Below are 13,338 nucleotides of genomic sequence, written 5' to 3' on the forward strand. Positions count from 1 at the left end.
ACAGCTAAAGGACACTCATAACATAATTTCAAGAGCTTTTGATGTCTGGGTTGACAACATTTTAGGAGGACTTATTACTGAGTTTGCGGTAGATTCAAACGTGTCATACAGCGAAGCTAAATGAAATTTTTTCAAGGGACCACAAAGTAGGTACTTGAGATCTTTAAAATTCTCGATTAAAATGCTTTTGTTTGAAAAGGGAATTCTTCGAATGCAATCATATTAGTAGATTATGTTTGGAAAAAGACCTGAAGAAGAGACTGGAACAACACAAAGTGGAAAAAGGTATAGAGTAGACACTAAGAATAGATCTTGTGGCCAAGATTTGAAGCTTTTCATAGAAACTAACTATAGCCCTCTACTAAGTGAATCCGAAGGTGAAGGAAACCCCCTTGAGAATCCTAAAGGAACTCTGCAGTATTCATCATTTCAACCTGAAAGTGCGTCGAAGCCCGAAACTAGCCAGAGTTAGACAAATTTTGGTTCCCCTCCCTACCCCCCATCACCCTCCCCTTACGAATTCCCCCCCCCCCCGCTCCCCCCAAGAAGAACGATGACCGATGATATTAAGTTGTCAATCTTTAAAGGAACTGGATCAGAGGATCCAGAGTAGTTCTAGTTCTTATGCGAAGCAGTATGGACCGCAAAGCAGGTCCATGATGAAATTGTGAAAAAGGCGCAGCTCGCCACAACATTAAGAGATCGAGCATTAAATTGGTATATGAAATATTCGAGAAACCAGATCAAGTCTTACGCATACATGAAATCAACATTGGTAAAAGAATTCAAGAAACCAAAATCTGGGTCATAGTGCATCACATAAATAAAGGAGATCAAACAAAGGTTGACTAATTCAATATGGGAATTTAATCAAAGGTTCAAGGTATTTTTGGATCACATGAACTTCGATATAGCTCCGCAACAGCACAAGGTATGGTTTATAGTTGCGTTGTTGCCACATATCATATTACCTTTGGCACAACAGAAAATAGAGACTCAAGCCAAAGCTTTGGAGTTGGAAATGAAGTTGGAAGCTTTGTTGATAGGTGATACAAATGTGGGTATGCAACAAATCCAAAGTCAATTGGTGAATTTGACTATGCAATTACAAGATATAAAGATGAGTAAAGAAGTTCGCGACGAAATGTGGTGTACAAAATGCAAAGCAAAAGGTCACTCTAAAGAGCAATGTCCTATTTTCATAAATTACATAGCTAGTGGAGCACCTAATCCTTTGAATGTTGGATCTAGTTTATGATGCGAGATATGCAAAACTAGAGGTGAACATCACTCTGAAGATTGTTATTTGTTACAAAAATATTTGTAGACTGTGAAGAACTTATTTTGCAAGTTCTGTAAACTGGTGGGGCATGATGAAAATAACAATCAAGCCTATGAATTGATGATGGATCGTGGTGTTGATACATATAGAATGCAAGCCGAAGAACAAGGAAACGAAGGAAGTGGATAGTGCGGTGGTCGAGACGACTATGCAGGACAAGGTCAAGGTTGTGGAGTTGGTCAAGTTCGAGGTCAAATTATTTGTTGTAATTGCGCCTAGGCAGGTCACTTCGCAAGAGATTGTCAAAATTTGAATATGACCTGCAAGTATTGTAAAGCATTTTATTGTGTCATTGAAGAATGTCCGGTACTTATAACGAAAATGCAAGAAAATAAAAATCCACAGACGACCCAGAACATTAAGATGATGGCTACGGAACCAAGGACAGATGAACCTCACATCAATATTGTAACAAGGAGCGGAGTTGCGACGGGAAATGACAAAGCAAATGGGAAGAAGGTAGTTGAAGATACATGGGTTAGAAAGACTATAGAGAAATCACTAATTTTCAATATTCGCTAGGAAAAAGAAGTCTTTATTGAGGCGAAGCGAAGCTTTATGGATGCAGGAGCTTCGACATCTAGTGCGCAGCCGAAGCAGAAGAATAACAACGATGACACAAGATATGGATCCAGGTATTTTAAAATCTTTCCTACAAACTTGTATGAAGTTGTTAAGAAACGAAAAAAATTGTAGAAGGATTGCAGTAATTAATAGACTCCTACGCATCTAAGGAAGTACCATGGAGTGAAATGTGCGAAGTAAATGATTTATATAAACAAAAGAGAACTGGAAAGGAAATGAGGCTTAGTGCAGAAATATGAGAATATGAAATGGACCAAGTTATTTTAGATCTGGGATCTGAAGCTAATCTCCTGATGAAGCAAACATGGGAGCTAACGGGTAACCTGAAGTTGCAATGGTCACCTATTCAACTGAGAATGACGAATCAACAAAAAAAAATTCCTCTAGGAAGGTTATCAAGCATTACATTGGACATTGAAGGGGTGCACACTACTATGGATTTTGAGGTAATAGAAATTGTGGATGATAGTAACACCTATCCTGCATTACTTGGATTGGATTGGGAATTTTCTAACATGGCTATAATCAACTTGAAAAAGAGGAAAATGATATTTGAAAGCAACAATATGAGAGTGATCGTTCCCTTGGACCCATCAGAAGGAGCAAGGTATATTGAGCCAGTTAAAGAGGAGTACAACGTAGTTAATATAGATAACATCTATCAAGTGATAGCCAAAGAACAAGAATAGATTAACCCCACTACAGATGGAAAGTTGAGTTGAGAGCGTGACAACTCATGTGCTTTAGATTCAAAAGAAGAATTAGAAAATTGGCAAAACAGGTTACATGAAGTATCTACAAGACAATGTGCAAGAGTGACTAAGTCACTTCGTTGTATAACCTCTTAACTATGTAATTTACCTTACTATGATGGTTTGGGTGATATAAATACATTTATTCAAGTATATGAAGAGCAAGTACCAGAATGTCAAAGATTATTAGCCTTGGATATAGCCCCAAGAGCTACTCCTGCTAAATGGTGGGGTATGCATAAGAATAATATAGGAACTTGGCAAGAATGTCAAAGGTTGATATGGGTAAGGTTTGGTCAGGTAGACATATAATTGACAGATAAATATGATTGTCAAACTGATCCTAGAAAGCACATCCATCTTTGCATGACAGCATGGAAGGACATTCCATGAGAAAATGGGTGCATGGGTTCATCCATACATTCGAGACAATTCCTCAAAGCTAGTATTTGGAAACAGAACTTTGACATGGTACTATGAGCTAGACAGAGATGATTGATGGGTTTATATTAACATTTAGCTTTGAAGATGACTATCCATATATAGATTCAACCCTTCAGAGAGTAAAATATAAGATTTTTGAGAATGAAATTCCACTTACTTTGCAGCCTGATTGGGCTTTGCAGCTACATAATGCACTAGAATGCTACAACATCGTTGCAGAAGAAGATGAAGACCCTCACAATATTGACATAGAAAAATATGAAGGTTACCGCAAAGTGAATGGACCCGAGTTAGAAATGCCTGATATAGTGAAGCTATTGAAGACAAAGAAAATAAATATAGGGTCAGAAGAGGCGCTGAAGTTTGCAACCATAAGAGGTTATTGGGATGAAGACACAGTCAGCAAGGTAACATATATTTTGCATGAATATCATGAATTATTTCCTACTAAGTTTTCAGATATGAAGGGCATTATAGGAGATTTAGGAGTTATGATGATTCCTCTAAAGCCTGCTGCGAAGCCAGTTAAGTAAAGGCCTTATAAACTTAATCCCAAATACAAAGAAAAAGTGAAGAAAGAACATGAGAAAATGGCAGCAACTGCAATCATTGAACTTATGGAAGAATCATAGTGGGTAAGTCCTATGGTAGTACAAGAAAAGAAAACGTAGGGTGAAATCAAGATTTGTGTTGATTTATGGAAGTTAAATGATGCATGTCCACATGATTCATTCCCTACTCCTTTCATTGATGAAGTATTAGACAATGTAGGAGGTCAGGAAGCCTATTCATTCACAGATGGATTTTCAGGATACCATCAGATTAGAATTACACCAGAGGATCGACACAAGATAACCTTTGCTACAGAATGGGGTTCGTATCAGTATATAAAGATGCCTTTTGGGTTGAAAAAATGCCCCTGCAATATTTTCAAGAGTAGTGGTTGCAACTTTCAAAGAATATATTCACAAGTTATTAGAAGTATACTTCGATGATTAGGCATTGTTTGGGTTATTGAAGAAACATGTTGTGAGCTTAAGGCTGATGCTCGACACATGCATGCAGTATCAGATTTCTCTGAATATCAAAAAGTGTATATTTTGTGTACCTTTTGGTATATTGTTAGGACATATTGTTTGCAAGAAAGGATTGATGGTGGATCTTACGAAGATTGCTATTATTGTGAATTTACCTCCACCAAAGACCGTGAGGTAGCTTCGCACCACACTGGGACATACAGGATATTACAAAAAGTTTATCAAAGGATATGTGTAGATCACTATGCCTATGGAAAAACTGTTGAAGAAAGATGTAACATTTCTATGGAATGAAGAGTGTCAAAAGAGCCTCGACACACTAAAAGAAAATATGGTAACCGTGCCTATCTTGGGTTTTCCATAATGGAATAATGAGTTTCATGTTCATGTAGATGCTTCATGCATAACTTTAGGAGTTGTATTAACACAACCTGGTGCAGGAGAAATAGATCACCCCATAGCTTTTGCAAGTAGGAAACTGTCTAAAGCAGAGAAGAACTATACAACTACAAAAAGGGAAGGTATAACTATGGTATATGCATTACAAAAGTTCAGACATTATTTGTTGGGATCACATTTCAAGATGTTCACAGATCACTCTGCACTAAAATATTTGGTAAACAAACCTATTTTAGGAGGAAAAATTTGTAGGTGGCTATTACTATTTCAGGAGTATGACTTTGAAGTTATTGTTAAGCCAGGAAGACTAAATGTTGGACTTGATCATTTTTCGAGGATAGAAATAGGAGAAGAACCAACAAATATAGAGGATAATCTTCCTGATGTGCAACTGTTTTTTTATCAGAGTAGCAGATGAGCACTTTGCTGATATTATTCAGTTCTTAACCACAGGAATGGCCCCTTCAAAATAAACTACGCAACAAAAGAAAGAGTTGGTGGTTAAGGCAACATATTTTTCACTAATAGTTGGACATTTGTATAAATTGGGAACATATGAAATACTGCACAAATATGTTCCTGAGCACGAAAGATAGATAATTTTGATAGAAGATCATAGTGCCGCAACTGGTGGACATTATGCAGGGAAAGCCATTGCGCATAAAATTTTAAGAGCGGGACTATGGTGGCCTACATTACACAAAGATGCAAAGGAATATTGTCAAGCTTGTGATATCTGCCAAAGAACAGGAAAACCTTCAAGAAGAGATGAAATGCCACTAGTACCACAAGTAACATTGCAGGCTTTTGACAAATGGGCTATTGATTTTGTGGGACTGATCAATCCACCAGGGAAAAAGACTGGTGTGAGGTATATAATCACTGCGACCGATTATCTGACTAGGTGGGCTGAAGCACAACCTATGAAGGATTGCAGCACAAAAACTACTGCAAAGTTCATATTTGAGTATATTTTGTCTAGATTTGGGTGTCCAAAGATATTGATGAGTGATCAAGGGTCACATTTCTTGAATCAAACCATTGAAGCATTAACTAAGGAATTTCAATTTTACCACCAGAAGAGCACTCCTTATCATCCTCAAGCAAATGGAATTGTGGAATAATTCAATAAGATTTCGGAGAATGCACTCACAAAAGTGTGCAATGTGAATAGAAATAACTAGGATCTAAGGATTCCAGCGATGTTGTGGGCATATAGGACAACATGCAAGAAACTGACAGGACAAACACCTTTTAGGTTGGTATATGGACAAGAAGCAATCATGCCTATGGAGTACATTGTGCCAAGTTTAAGAATTGCAACCTTCATAGACATGGCAGACTCTGATATAATGGAAGAAAGGATGAAACAATTACTTGCTCTGGAAGAAGACAGGTTTATAGCAGGTTTTCATCAACAAGTGAAAAAAGCAAGGGAGAAAGCCTGGCATGATAGGCACATCAAGCATAAGACATTCCGGGAAGGAGATCTTGTACTTTTATATGATAGCAAATTCGCGAAGTTCTCAGGAAAATTTAAAACATTTGGTTAGGACCATATATCATCAAGCACATCTCTGATGGTGGTGCAGTTCAACTTGCGAAGTTAAATGGTCAGCTGATTCCAGGACGAGTGAATGGTAGCATATTGAAGGTATACATGGACAACTTTGTCCCTGGAGCTTCACACTAAAGGACGAAAGGAGAAGAGTCTTAGTGCCACCTGTAGTTGAAAGTGGGCACTAGACTATAAACTACTCTGCAGAAGAGAACTTCACCAAAGGAAGATTATTGCGCGATATTCAAGAGTATGTAGAAGTCCGAAAGAACTGTGACGAAGGAAGGATTGCTGCACCACAAGGGAAGGTTTGTCAAAGTTCGCCAAAAATATGATCGTTGGAAGGAAAAATTTGTCGTTAAGAGGCGTGGGAGAAACACATTTATGAAGCATAGCTGGCCGAATCTAGCACCATATATGCATTGAATGAGAAAGATATAAGCTAATCACGGGGTTCGAAATTCAAATTAACTATAAAAGCCATGTCCTGCTCCACATTTTACATTTTCCTATCTGGAGAATTCAATTTGAGATTTTGCGACCAAGTGTGAGACAAGTGTGTCACTGTATGTTTGAGAGAAGTTTTGAAGAGATTGCCAGAGAGTTTGCAGAGAAAGGGATAACAGGCATCATGGAAGCCCATACTGATAAATTTGCAGCATTAAGTGTACCTGTGTCCCCAAGGCGCGCGAGGTCGCCGTGAAAACAAGTAGCCACGGAAGAACAACCACAAAGAAGACAAGAAAAGAGACCAACTGAAACCTTTGGAGTAGAGCTAAGGACATCCTCGAGAAAGAAGGTAGCAAAAGAACATCAGACAAAGAACAAGTAGGATCAGAAACCTGTGCAAAAGGCGAAGAAACCAGTGCAACAAAAAGAACCAGAAAAAATCCATGACAGTGAGGAGGAAGCCGAGATGCAGTAGATGGAGACAGAGGGCGCATAAATTCCCTCTGTGTTGCAACCAAGAAAACCATGAGCCAAGTCGATTAAAGATCCCAAAGACGCGAAATGTGACACTTTCACACTGCTACTACTAGAAAAGTGCCAATTGAAGGAGAATTACTGGGAAAATTTCCTCAATTAAAGATGGAGGATTGGGACTTCAATGACCAGAGTAAGTATCTGCAATTCGAGCTGAGCAAGTACATACAGTAGGTATACCATTCAGAGAGCGGAGTTACAATGTTGGAGCCACACCAATGGACTCAGGGATTGGAGAGATCGGACTTGCTGAACATGTTAAACGTGCCACACTTCTGTAGAAGCATGACTAACATACCCTGTGTTCGACTGTTACTGGTATTAGTGCATGACAGTTGCCTCTAGCTGGGGAAGAGGATCCCGATTGATGAAATGTTGATACAAAGGATTACTGGATTGCCCTACCAAGGAAAGGACCTCGCTGAAGAGTTTGTTGGCAAAAACCAAGACAAGGCGGTAACACAAACCATGAAGGACAAGTTCCGGATAATAAAAAAGTTGCGAGGTTATGATATTAACTCCATCAGCGGCCAAGGGGTGTGCTTTGCCACACACATCTTAGCCGGAAAGATAATGGGGAAGTGTAGAACAAACAAAGTTTCCGCAGCCATTGTTTCCTTAGCCGCGCAGTGCAACATCGGGGTTCAGTTTTGGGCCGAATATTTATGTAGGGAATTTTTGGAGGACTGCTGAGAAGCGCAGGAAGAGGGTAAAACATTTCACTATGCATGGTTCATCTTGATCATCGCGTTGTTAGCATGGAAGGAGTCAGAGGACTCACAGTTTCCTCTAGTCAAAGTAGATGTATACCATTATTATCTTTTATTGTGCAGAGCTTTTACAATGCAGAGGACAGGGTACATGCGGAAGAGCGAGGGTGCATAAGAACTTTATTCGGCAGGGATAATCGTGTGGAGCTTCCTTGTTTAGAGCTCTCATTATGCGGAGCTTTCAATGGAAAGTTTTTCTTTCGCACAGTGAAAGCTTTGCACAAGGAATGCCCCACTTAAAAAACTATAAACGTGAAAATAATAATGTATAAATGAAATTAAATTAACTTTATAACCAAATTAAAGTTATTTACTATAATTTTATTAACAGCTCTATGCAACTGCAATTTCACACAACTATTAACAAATGCTTATGGAGAGAATTTAAAATAATATGGGTTTTGTTCGCGTTCCATAAACTTTAGCTTGTGCCACACCTACTAATAAACTTAGTCAATTATGACTCTAATCCCTAAACTTGTGCTTGCAAAGTCGCTCCAACAATCTAAATATACAATCAATCTAACTTTGCTTGATTTTAAGCCTTTGTCTTTGGCCCACACAGATGAATTTGGCTCTGCTACATTGCGAAAAAATCACTCCGTCTATGAGAGATGTTCACTGACATTTGTGCTTATGCAGAGAGTTTCCTGAAATGGAAAAATCGCTTGGTCTTTGAGAAGTGTACACTGACATTTGTGCTTATGCGAAGAGTTTTTTGCCAAGAGATTTCATTTTATGAAATACTCAATTGAGTAGCAATATTCAGAATACAAAGATACACATTACTTATTATTTAAATATTACCAGTGATACAACCCTGCACACATGCTTACTTGTTTAATCAGTTGATTGTCAAAGTCTTGAGCACAAAAGAACTTGATTATGCTACACTACGAGAAGTGTCCACTGACATTTGTGCTTGTGTAGAGATGTTTTTACAAAATTTGAAATAATATTATTATGTTTCATTGTATGGAGCTTTTATTATGTGGAGGGCGGGGTACATGCAGAGGAACGGGGGTGCATAAGAACTTTATTTAGCAGGGATCACTGTGCGGAGCTTCCTTGCACAGAGTTGTCATTGTGCGAAGCTTATTTGTACAAAGTTGCCATTATAAAGAGCTTACGATGAAAAGTTTCATTGTGCAAAGCAAGCTTCTTTCGCATAGTGAAAGCTTCACACAAGGAATGCCCCACTTAAAAAAACTACAAACCTAAAAATCATAGATATAAATTAAATTAAATTAACTTTATAACAAAATCAAATTTATTTAATAGTAAATTTTATTCACAGCTCTATGCAATTGCGCACAACTATTAACAAATGCTTTGTTAGGCCCCTATACTGCTAGTGTAACCCCTTATTGTTATTAGTACAACCCCCTTATTATATTGATGTACCCATGTAGTGCCCATATTGTTACTATTATGCCCCATAGAAGCCCACTATTGTTATTATTGTGCCCTTACATTATTATTGTTATGTCGGCTCTGATTATATTATGACCCCTTAGACTCCTATATATAGAAAGGAGGTCTTTTCATTTGTATCATCCAAGAATTGTTCATTTGTGTAATGTAAAGGAGGTTGCCCCCTCGAAGAGGCTTATTTCTAAGGCATTCATCTATCTTTTCTATCTTTTTGTGAGCTGGTTTCATAACATTTGGTATCAGAGCTTTGAATTCTAGGGTTTCGCTACTCCAAATAGGTCATCGTGGCATTTTCGCTATAACTTTTTTCTGCGACGTTTTAGAAGCAAAAAAAAACCCATTTGAGACGAAATCGCACTGAACCTCGGGTCCAAATTTCAGAGCTTTTCGCGCTATATTTGCGGAGATATGATCTGAGGAAGTTGGTCTTTTTGCAGACTCCTGAATTACATTCCAAACAGGTGACTTGGGGAAAATCGTCATAACTTTCTCTCTGAGCATCAGATTGAAATTTTGTAAGAAAGTACAGAAAGAGGACAGACTGTAGTTTCTTGTATATATTTTTTAGAGCTAAAGGTTGAAACAGTGACATGGGGCACTTCATACAAGTTCGCTCTTTTGGAAAGGTCTATAATTAGGTCACTGTGGGAGATTTGGCATAACTCTTCCTTGGAGAATCCAATTTGGATCAGATTGGTGGCATTGGAAAGAGGATGCAGAGGGCTATTGCAGGTCGCAATTTCAGAACTTAAAGATCTGAAAGTACAGAGTTATAGTCGTTTCAAGATCGAGCTCCTAAAATCAAGAAAAAGCAAGATGAGGAAGTTTGATGGCAAGGATCCGGTAAATTGGATACTTCAGATGGAGCAATATTTTGATCTACATGGTGTACCACTATTACAAAAGGTATGTATTGCATCTTCATATTTAGAACCGGATCAATTTTTATGGTATAAAGGGCTTTGTTCTCGTAAACAACTTGTTACGTGGTCAATTTTCACAGAGGAAATGATAGCACATTATGAGGATAAAAAGAGCAACACCTTTTTTAGAGCAACACCACAACAATTGGAAAGAGTAAAAGGGCTTTGTTACATAGTGGAAAGTAAAATTATGGCAACAAGGAAGTCTACCCCTCACAACTATAAAGATGGAAGTGTTGTTTTCCCTAGCCTTCCACACCCTACAAGGGTTACACCACAACAATTGGAAGAAAAAAGAGAAAAAGGGCTTTGTTACAATTGTGATAGCAAATGCACTAAAGGTCATAAGTGTGCCGAGAAGAAATTATTTTACATAAAGTATGAAGAAGAGGAAGAAAAGGATCAAGAAACATCAAAAGAAGAGGATATACGCCAGGACCCAACCCCAGAGAAAGAATAAATGAATCAGACCATATCTTGTAAAGCATTGGAAATAATTACCACTCCTCAAACTCTAAAGATAGAAGGACATATCAAGAAGAAAAAGGTGCAAGAAGTGAAAGATCACATCAAGAAAGAAGAAATGAATCCAACCATATCTTGTAATTCATTGGTTGGAATTACCACTCCTCAAACTATCAAGATAGAAGGGTATATCAAGAAGAAAAATGTTCAAGAAGTGAAAGATCACATCGAGCATCAAGAAATGAATCCGACCATATCTTGTAAAGGATTGGAAGAAATTACCACTCCTCAAACTCTAAAGATAGAAGGACATATTAAGAAGAAAAAGGTTCACGTAGTGAAAGATCACATCGAGCATCAACAACAAGTTCTCCAACTTTTATAGGATAATGCCACTTTGCTACAAAAATCGAATGAAACAACAGGTAGATCAACATCGTAGTGAAAAATGTTTTGATGTAGGTGATTGGGTATTTTTACTGCTACATCTCAAGCAAGCTATTTATGAGAAGGAAATGTTGGCAATACTATATGCACTTAAGAAATGACAACCTTACCGAATAGGAAGACACTTCAAGGTAAAAATGGATCATGATAGTCTTAAATACTTTTTAGAACAACTATTATCTTTAGAAGAACAAAAAAAATGGGTCACAAATATGTTGGGTTATGACTTTGGCATCATCTATAGAAAAGGGAAGCAAAATTTTGTTGCAGATGCACTCTCAAGAAAGGATGAGGATGTGGAAGCATTGTTTTGTGCTATTTCTATTATCCAACCAGATTGGATAAACGAAGCAAGGGATGAATGAAGAAGGACGAAGAAGTATGGCCACTTATTCAAAAATTGCAAAAGATCCCAATTCAAACAATATTGCCAGAAATTGAAGAGGAAGGAAAAATCATATTGGAACCTGGAGCAGTCACAGAAACAAGAACCTGACAACTACGAAATCGATCAATTTTAGAGTATCTCATCAACTGGAAGAACTTACCCGCTGTAGATTCCACATGGGAGGACAAGAATTTTATACAGAAGCATCAAGAACTACTCAAGCATTGAGGACAACACTTTTTGAAGGAGAGGGGCATGTTAGGCCCCTATACTACTAGTGTAACCCCTTACTGTTATTAGTACAAACCCCTTATTATATTGATGTACCCATGTAGTGCCCATATTGTTACTATTGTGCCCCATAGAAGCCCACTATTGTTATTATTGTGCCCTTACATTATTATTGTTATGTCGGCTCTGATTATATTATGACCCCTTAGACTCCTATATATAGAAAGGAGGTCTTTTCATTTGTATCACCCAAGAATTTTTCATTTGTGTAATGTAAAGGAGGTTGCCCCCTATAAGAGGCTTATTTCTAAGGCGTTCATCTATCTTTTCTATTTTTTTGTGAGCTGGTTTCATAACATGCTTATGGAGAGAATTTAATATAATATGAGGTGAATTATGGCTCAAATCCTTGACTATATGTTTGCAAAGTCACTCCAAAAATCCAAATATATGATTGATCGTGTTCATATTTGCTAGTTCTCTAGTGCTCCCCACTTAAAAAACTATAGATCTATAAACCATAGATATAAATTAATTAACTTAGCATTATAATAAAATCAAATTTATTTAATAATCAATTTTATTCACAACTCTATGCAATTGCAATTGCGCACACCTATTAACAAATGCTTATGGAGAGAATTTAATATAATATGAGGTGAATTATGGCTCTAATCCCTAATTCTGTGCTTACAAATTCACTCAAACAATTCAAATATACGATTGATCGTGTTCATATTTGCTAGTTCTCTAGTGCTTATGCAGAGAGTTTTCTTCCTAGAGATTTCATTGTCCGAACAACTTTCATTGTACACAGTCTTATTCACACTCCGTACAACATTTACTCAATTGACTATTGATATCCAAAATACATGAATATGAATTATTTATTATTAAAATATTACCCATAATATCGTATGCGTCCATCGACTGTACACAGTTTTGTCCACACTCCGCACAACATTTACTCGATTGACTAGTGATATTCGTAATACATAGACATGCATTATTTATTATTAAAATATTACCAATAATATCAAAGACATAACGATATTCGCAATACAGAGATATCTTAGCAATCGTGCCACGCCGAAGTACAGAGGTATGTGAGTGTAGAGGTTTATGTTCTTTGTTCCACACACCATCCTTCCACACATATTTGAAACCATTATGTTGTCATTTCCAAGCAAGAGAACCAACCTCCAACCCAATTGTAACAACAATTATTTAATAATGTTAAATCTAATAACTATTATATATACCTCCCCATGACCTCTGAGACCCACATTAATTAATAACAACTTCGAATGTCAAATGGCTGACCTAACTGTGCAGAGATGATTGTGTGTGTGGAGGTGGTTGTTCGGAGGAAGCGTGTGTGCAGAATAAATGCATGTGCACAGAGCTTGGACTATGCCGAAAGATTTGTGCAAGGTTTATTAAAATAATAAATATAGAAATCTCTTTTTTAACTATCATTTAGGGACACATTTCACAAGAAATGATTTCTCCCCACGACATTTGGGATCCACATCAATTAATAACAACTTTGAATGTCAATAACTAACCAAAGGGTGTT

The sequence above is a fragment of the Pinus tabuliformis genome, chromosome 8 (assembly GCF_031772625.1).
Source record: "Pinus tabuliformis cultivar Carrire ecotype Pingquan chromosome 8, CPIR1, whole genome shotgun sequence".
Taxonomy (NCBI): domain Eukaryota; kingdom Viridiplantae; phylum Streptophyta; class Pinopsida; order Pinales; family Pinaceae; genus Pinus; species Pinus tabuliformis.